The sequence below is a fragment of the Mustela nigripes genome, chromosome 7 (genome assembly GCF_022355385.1).
Source record: "Mustela nigripes isolate SB6536 chromosome 7, MUSNIG.SB6536, whole genome shotgun sequence".
In the NCBI taxonomy this organism is placed as follows: domain Eukaryota; kingdom Metazoa; phylum Chordata; class Mammalia; order Carnivora; family Mustelidae; genus Mustela; species Mustela nigripes.
This window is the reverse complement of record NC_081563.1, coordinates 42,528,460-42,537,757: the sequence shown is the minus strand read 5'-3', so window position 1 is coordinate 42,537,757 and position 9,298 is coordinate 42,528,460.

Below are 9,298 nucleotides of genomic sequence, written 5' to 3'. Positions count from 1 at the left end.
TGGACAGTTTTCATATAGATATCTAAGTATGGTTTACATGTATCTATGACACATTTTTACCATTCTAGTTTTTATTTAGTAGATGAGGTATTCCATTTTTACTTTTGTGGAGCTGTAACCAAAGCTTTGCCTGCAAACTACTAGAGGCAGTAAGAATTCTCTTTGAGAAATTAGTAATTTGTAATTTTAGGCCTTTAAAATGGCCTTAAAAAATGGAATTGCTCCATCTCCCAAGGTTCTTACCAGTTTACCTGTAAACCAGAAGAAATTTACCTTTAGGAGAAAAATTAAAAATATTTTCCAGTTGAAATAACTAGGAAAGTGAAAGGAAGGATGGGAACTGGGGTACGAGAGAAAAAGTTGTATCACACATGCTGGCTTCATGGACACGTGACCGCTGTAGTTTCTCAGAGCCCTGTGCTTAGGGGGGTGGGGATTTCTGCTTGCTTAAAGACTTGCGTTGTCTTTTTGAACCAGGAGAGTCACACTTTTCCTTTTTTCACCGAGCCCTATAAACTGTGTAGCCAGTTATGTATCAGGAATATGGAAGTGTTTCTGTTTGCTTTATGGAATTTAGTAATATGCTATCTTATCATGGAAATCCATATACCTAGCATAGTTTTTTGATAAGTAGAGACAATAATGCAAAAAAAAATTTTTTTTAAACTTTGCAAAGTTTTTGTTTACTTTTTAACACTTCAGTTCAAGGTAATTGAACCTGAACAATTTGTCTGATTGAAAAGGAATCACTAAAGTTACTGAGCATTTAATCACAGCCAAGTAGCCACAGGGAGAAACTGAATTTTGGCTCTTGCACATTCTATTTTATTTTGAAAACCAAATGGATGCTCTTAGTAATTCTTATAAAATACCACGTATTAACTCAGAAATTGCCTACTATTACTTTCGTTTGTTTGTTTAGGATTATATTTTCAGAAATTGCAAATTTAATTGTAACAGTTATAATAGGAAAATATATATGAATATGCATACACACACATACCTGCACACGCATTCATATACATACAAAATTCAGTGGATGAAAGAATGTTTGTCTTTAGAAGATGTTACTTTTTAGCCTAATCAATAATTACAATGTCAAGTACGATCACCTACAATATACAACAACAACAAGACATTTTATTAAACTTGTCAACAAATTTTGTGGAAAATGCTCAATAAAAGGAAAGAAAATTTCCTAAATTGGCCCATAAGTAAACAAACCTTAAACTAATAGGTTTAATATTCACTCTCAAATAACCATTGGCCCTTCCTGTTTCCATACATTCTGTAAGAACCATGAATTATGAAAGAAGACCAGGATTTTGGAATTTCAATGGAATACCATTATAAAAGTGTACAAAAATGGCTCATATATTAATAAAGTAAACTAGGTGTACAATCCCCATCACTATTAGCAGAACTGCAAGATGACTGAGAATGAATAAAAAAAATTATACTAGCATTTCCCAACACAAGCTTAGCATTAGTTCTTAAAAGAAATTGTGAAAAAAAAAAAAGAAATTGTGATTTTTTTTTTCTTGAAACCATCACATTATTGAGGGAGAATAAATAACTCCAGTGAAAGTTAAAAAAAAAAAAAAAAGTAACAACAATCCAAATGGCAGCATGAGTAACAATGCAAAATCATTTAGTTCCTTGTCCCAGCATGATATGTTTGGGAGACAACATCTGTGCCTCTAGGATCACATAAATTCAGTGGGGAGGAAGGAGATCCAGACCTGGAAAAGTTAACCTTCTATCTATCAGTCAGGCAGAAGAGGATCCACAAGCAGATTCAGTGTTAAAAATCCAACCTATGCTCATTAGTAACCTTACTCTTTCTGGATTGACCTCTAGTTATATCCTTACTCTTCAGTCACTTGGTTTCTATATACGTCTGCTAAGTTTCCTTGTGGTTTTTAAGTTTCAATAATTTTATTATGCACAAGTATTTAACTTCATCCTCCGGTCCCCAGCCGCATATCAAAGCCACAACTCCATTTCAGAGTCAGGAAGATTCATTTTCACAAGAGATTAAATCTCTCTTCTTTTTAGCAACCTGTTGTCTGTAGGACTGCAAAAGAAACAGGAATCTAGAATGCTTGTGCATTAACTTTCAAACATTCGCTCTGTTGTTGTTTCAGCAGTGTCCTCTGTGCTGCCTGATGCCTAAGACCCCACTGAGTCTGTGGTTAGTTCTGTAGGCACCTGGAATGAGTTTTCCACTTGAAAAAGTTATTAGTATTCCTCTGTTTCTACAAAAATGTTTGATCTGTATTCCATGGCTATATCTTGTTTTTGTTTGCCTTGGTTTCATTTTTGTTGTTTGTTTTGTATGAGCAGGGCTATTTTGTTCCATTTTATTTCCTCTGATGGAAGGTGAATGCAGGTGGTTATTTCACTGTGCTTAAGTTGTCATTGTCAAGCTTAACCCTGACTTTACACATTTGTCAACCTAAGTCAGTGATCTTGTACTCTTGTACTCTTCCTGCCACAGGAAAGAAATATAATCCATGCAGTTGGTCATTCTACTAATGATTCTCTCTCTCTCTCTTTCTCTTCCTCCTTTTCTCTCTCCCTCTCTCTTTCTCCCTCACTACCCCCAGTCTAAAGAATGTTAACAGATTCCAGATTATTTTTTTCTTTAGTTCTGCCATTCCTGATCTTTTATCAATTGGACATACCAATGTCATCACAGTTACCACTTTCAGATTAATCATCATTAGTATGTTCACATTATCAACACTCCAGCATAATTAGAACATATCAAGCTACCCTTACTATTTACCGGTCACAGGTTAAGTGTGTTCTACCAGAACCTCACAAAAACACAATGAGGTACATATAGTTACCACAGTCATTTTACACATGAGAAAACTAAGGCAGGTAATAAGCTGAAATAAACTTTCCAAGGTTGCATAATTAGAAAGTGGGAGTATTTGTACATGAACCTGGGTCTGCTTGGATGTTATATTCTGTTCTTAAAATATATTTTGTTATTGCAATAAGATTTTGACAGAAATAAAATCCATCCGTTACTTTTGATAGGAATAAAATACATCAATTTAATTCTTTAGAGTTTTTGCATCTATGGAAATCAGAATTTCCTTCGTAAAAGAGAAGTGTTAAAGGAATTTCACTTGGCTCAAAACTATCACATATATTCATTAATCTTTCATAAGCATTACCTTAAAATAGATTTTAAATTAGGATAAACTTGAAGGTAAGCTTCCCAAATTAGTTCTGTTTGGTTTTATGGATGCATGTATTTATTTTATAGTTCTCACGGTAGACATAGGAAGGCACCTAAAACAACATTTGAATGTCAATGAAAGCACTGTAATCAGCAGTCTGTTTCTGCAATGGGAAAGATAAGTTAAAAAGATGGCAGTGTGTAGTTAAAGTAATAACCATATAACAGACTACCTGTAGTTAAGTTACAGAGATCAGCGAGGATTTTGCTCTCTCTCTTTTGACTATTATAGACACAATATCTAGCTGGGAGTTAGCTTCTCCCAACACCACATGGAAATTGATTATCCTGCCAAGAGATCTGAATACGAGGTTTTATGAGAAACAGTAGAAAGAAAATTGCCTTTTAAACATAGAACTTAAGCAAGCAAATAGGATTATGTCTGTTTTCTACAACTTTTTAAATATAGTCATGAAAAGATCGTGGTTTGCCTAGACAGTAGAAACACAGCCAACAGGTTGACTTGGAAGATACATTTGAATCCTCCAGTAAAACCAGGAAGAACTAACATGAAAAGATTTCCAAAGATCAAAGTTTTCTCTCTGTGACAAACTATCCAGTGGAGCCTGCATTGTCATTTGTTACTGATATTTGAGTATGGATTCCTCCTTTGGGTGGACAAATACAGAGATTCTCTGAGGCTTCTGCAAACAAAGATTCCATGATTTTATTAGTTCATCGGTCCCCCAGCATACCAAGGGCGAGTCTCCATTACAAAGGCAGGACCTTGGCTCTTCCAGTGGCTCTAGGTGCTTGGAGAATAGCAGAAGACGTGAGTGGAATAATCCACAGGGTCTGAAACACAGTGCGTTTCAGGGTAAGTCTGAAGGTCAGACATGCCCTGAATGTGAAATGACCAAAATCAGTTTAAACCCGTTTTCTGTGCTCAATTCCCAGCTACGTTTGTGAGCCTAGTGCGTTGTCTGTAGGCAGGCTATTTTGCTCAGCATGTGCTTACTTCCCAGCAAATTGTCCCTTGCTTTTAAAGCTGCAGCCACTGTAAAGAATCGAAGTCCATTTGCATGGTTTGGTGCTTGCACATTGTAGTTTATTGGACAATAAGCCTTGCTGACACTTCATTTGAAATCTTAATCGAAAGGCTTTTACTCTATGACAATGAGTCTTAAGGAAGGAATTTTATTTGATCATGATTTTAAGTTGATCATGCTTTACTTTGTATAAATGAATGGAACATTAATTTGAATCAAATAATAAAACTTCCTCAAGGATGTGAAAGTTTTGATACTTTCAGAATAAAACATTTCTCTTAATGGTGGCTGACCAATGCTTGTACCGTAAAATGCACACTTCCTAACATTGGTTGAACTAGTTGAAAATACTCTATTATTTTCTCCAAAGCTGAATCTCTGCCCAGAATACATATTAAGTGTCTCTAGCACTGTAGTGTTTAAGAATGAATGTTGCTTAAGGGGGGAAAAAAATTGATCACTTAATAAAAGTAGACAAAAGAAAAGAACTTAACCTCTGGATTCTGGGGAGGGGAGTATTAACTGATAAGTAATAATTCTGGGCAGCAAAGTAAATATTTGGACTAAAACCTTTAAAAGTGTGCACTTAAAAATAAAAGCACCTGACAATGACACCTAGAATATGACTGATATGATAATGAAGAATGAAATAGAAATTATACTATTTAAAGTAAAATATTTTCTAAGTAGAAGGTTTAGGGTAGAGCATAGGATAAGGTAGAATAGGATAAGACAAAACAAATGAAATCTTTTCCAAAAATGTTCAAATACAAAACAAAAGTCTAGTTTGAATATATCTGTTTATGTCTAACCTGACCTTGTTGAACTGTATTAAAATTGCAGGCCTCCAAGTCTTGGATTAATTATAAAGGATACAATAATAAAAGACAGTGGATTTGGAGTGGCCCTTAAAATTCACTGAGTTCCCATATGTGGAATTTAAAGAAAAAAACATGACCATATGGGAAGGTGGGGGGAAAGAGAGAGAAGGAGGCAAACCATAAGAGATCCTCCACTGTAGGAACAAACTGAGTGTTGCTGGAGGGGAGGTGGGGGGTGGGCTAAGTAGGTGATGGGTATGAAGGAGGACACGTGTCATGCGCACTGGGTATTATATGTAAGTGGTGAATCACTAAATTCTACTCCTGAAACCAATATTACACTATAATTAACTAACTAGAATTTAAATAAAAACTTTAAAAACAGAGAAAGAAAAGAATGTATACCGGTGTTGGGTATAGTGTTATATAAATGTCAGTTAAGTTACAATGGGTTGCTCAAAATCTAGTTTATTACCGATTTTTATATCTGTTCTATCAATTACTGAGAAAAATGTGTTAACATCACCCGTAATTGTGTTTGTCTATAAATTCAAGAGATGCCAAAACAAAAACAACAACAAAAACCCAAAGAGCCACAGTTCAGTGAATTCAAATTCATCATTCTTTAGGTAAGAGAAATAAAAGCAAGATGCACCATTAACTAGCTCTAGTTCATACAGATAGAAGCAGAGACCCAGTGCTCTGGTGTCCTCTCTTCACTCCACCATCACTCTGCCATTGTCTCTACATCATTGATTCTCTCCCCTCCTCACACTTTCAAAATCTGGAAGGCATGTAATACGCTCCGTTATTAATATTAACCGTAAAGTAACTGGATGTATGTGTGCATGTGTGTCCGTCAATGGCTGGGGTAGAGCAGTGTGGAGGAGGAGAGAGGGGCCATGCACTTGGAAAATATCTAGAGAAATCTTGATCTCCCTGCAGACAAGCCTCCCGTACTTCCTCTCCTGCCACCCCCAAAAGCCCTTTTACCCTCGCAATAGAATTATTTTCTATAATTCAATGCACTTCACATAATATACTGATTATATAGACCATTGTTAATCTCCTAGAAGTCCACTTCACTCTGTTTCAGAATCACATATAATCAGCTGCAAGAGAATATGGAAAATTAATTGAGCCTCTGGTACAATGTGGTAAAGAGCCACCTCTCCCAACCCCCAACAACTTTCTATGCTGATGTCAGCCATTTCTGTTAATCTGACTAATTTTGTTTCCTGTTTTACAAAGCAAGTTGTCATTTGAATGAGTTGTCCAAGTATTGGTTATTCTGCAGACCCAGGCTTGGCATATAAGCTTAGGATATATGCCAATCCTCCCCTGTGAAGAATACTTAATTCAAAAAGGCCACATGTCCAGATGTCTGAGTTACCCTCAAGCTAACTCCTAACTACGAACATGGTAAAATGTGCCAGTCACCTGTATTTGTAGGTTTCTAGTTATTACAACTGAAATGTTTATCTGATGCCCAAATTTGTCTAAATCATAATTATTTCCACAAGTTTGTATTACTTTAAGAAATTAACTAAAAACATTCCTCTAAATAACTGAATCTGCAATTGTTCACACCACTTTTTATGTTATAAAATAGAAGCATTTTTCCAGTGAATAAGTTAATATGATCATTAAAGCAGAAAAACAAACTCAGAGTAAAATTACAGAATGATAAACTGTAAATATTTTACAGACAGAAGAAACATTATGGGAACTCAGAATCAGACAGAAATGGGATTGAATTTTTAGATCTTTAATGTTTATATGGCTTTGGGCAAATGCCTTACCCTCATTCTCAGTTTCTTCTCTTGTAAAATAGTGGCAATAAAGTACCTGTATTGTAGGGGTCTGAGGACAAAAGGAGTTATAATGTATGTACTGACAATATGTGTGTTTTTTTGTTTTGTTTTGTTTTGTGTATCTTGTTATCCAGAGTAAACACTCTGTAAGCAAAGTACACACAGTTATTATTGATTCTGGTTGCCATGTTAGAAGAGTCCCAATGAATTAAATATGTCTAGCATATTTCTAGAAAGATAATCAATTTCACATCTTCCAAATGGTCATTCATGCAGTGCTTTTAGAACCTGGCATGCACACACGTGTGTGTGTCTTAGCATGTGCATATTTTTAAGCCCTAAATTCTAACATCTGTTTATGTTCCGATATTACTACTTCATTTATGCTGTCTTTTTCTCACATTCATTATAAAGTATGGGAAACAGGCAACATAATGTTCGCTTTGATACTCATCAGACATTCTCTCTTTTTTATTGACCATGAGTTTTCCATTTTTAGTGTAACACTTTTTTCCCACCTTACGACATATCTTAGGTAAATCATCCAGTATCTATCTATTCAGGAGTATTGTAAGGTGTTGGTAAGCCATTATCTGGTAAATTGGATCCATGTAAATAATACAGTACCATCATCCAGGCCAACAAAGTCAACTTTTTGCTCAAATGGTCTAGATAATTACCTTAGCTATTTTTTTCTATGTAAATAGATTTTGTGTGACTTAGAGAAATAAAATATTTTTGAGTTTCCACTTCAGTGCTAAAAAAAACCCAGAAAATCATGAATATATAGTGAGGTCTATGAGTAGTTCTCCACATAGTTCATACAACATAATGAACTAACTTAGAAATGAGGCCAAGACTCACCATTTAATCAGAATAGATGGTTGTTAAATAATGCCCAGATGCACATGATATGTCCCTCTTCCATTAGGGAATCAGAATGAAAATGCTAGAGTGAACTATAGACTGTTCAGAAATATCCATGAGTGGATATTTATCCTGTAATTGTTAAATGCACTTACATCTAGAATAGCCTTCATTTGTCGTGAAGTAGAAGTCTGAAGCAGGTAAAGTGAGATGTTTAGAGAATGTACTTTGAGAACATTAAAAAAAAAAAATTGTTCCTTTATCGAGAGTGAGTGTCTCTAGAAAACAAAACAAAACAAAAAACCTGTAGTATGAGCTACCTTCCCCCACAACTCAACCAAAACCACTTCAGTTTCCTTCTATTGGTCCTAAAACAGATGAAAATCTATAACCTGCTTTAATATAAATTTCAGTCTAATTTGGTCCCTGCCTTTCTCTCCAGATTTACCTCTCACCATGTTTTCTTCCCTATCAAAACTCCAACCAGGTAACATTCTCTCAGTCACTTGTAATAAATGTCTTCCCTTGTTGGGGTGGACATGTCCTGTTTCTATCTGGACTACTTTGTTCTTTGCCTAATTAACTCCTATTCTTCAGTGTCAGTCAGGTGTTACTTCCTCAGGGAAGCCTTCCCTTGACTCCCATTCATGTTTCCAGAGCATTATGAAACTTTCACATTTTTGTATGATTCCTTTGTTACTGTCCATTTTCTTTATCAGACCATAAGATCCGTGCCTCTTTTGGGCCCCCAGTAGCCTAGTTTTTAGTGCTTGGCATAAAGTGGGTGCTCAATAAAACTAGTTGAACACATTATGTTAAGTATAATATTGAAAAAAGCCATGCCCCAAAGACCACATATTTTATAATTCTATTTATAAGAAATGTCTGGAAAAGGCAAATCTATAGAGAAAGTAGATTAATGATTGCCTAGGGCTGAAAGTGGGAATGGGGATTAACTGTAAAATGGAATGAGGATTTTCCTGGAACAATGGTAATGTTCTAAACCAGGATTATGGGGAAGGTTGCACAACTCAGTAAATCTGCTAAAAGTCATTGAATTATACATTTAAAATATATGAATTTTATGGTATATGAATTATACCTTAATAAAGGTATTAAGGAGGGCATGGATTGTATGGAGCACTGGGTGTTACATGCAAACAATGAATCATGGAATACTACATCAAAAATAAAAAAAGAATTAAATGCCATTCCATCCAAAAAAATAAATAATAATAACAAAATAAAATACCTGTAATCTGGAAAGAAAAATTGAAAAAAATAAAAAGAAAATAAACATGACATTTCGACATGTTTCATTTCAATAATAATAATTAAATAATTCATTTCAATAATTTCAATAATTGATAATTAAGAGATCAAGGACACAAGCGATGGTCATTCTAAGACTAAATAGACTGAAAAACTTCTTGATTGATTCTCCTTGTCTGACTCATTTGGAGATGAACCCAACTCAGCTTAATAAAGAGAGACAACTTTGGGACAGCTGGACTTCTCTTTTCCCCTCTCCTTCCCCTCCTCGACTTCCTC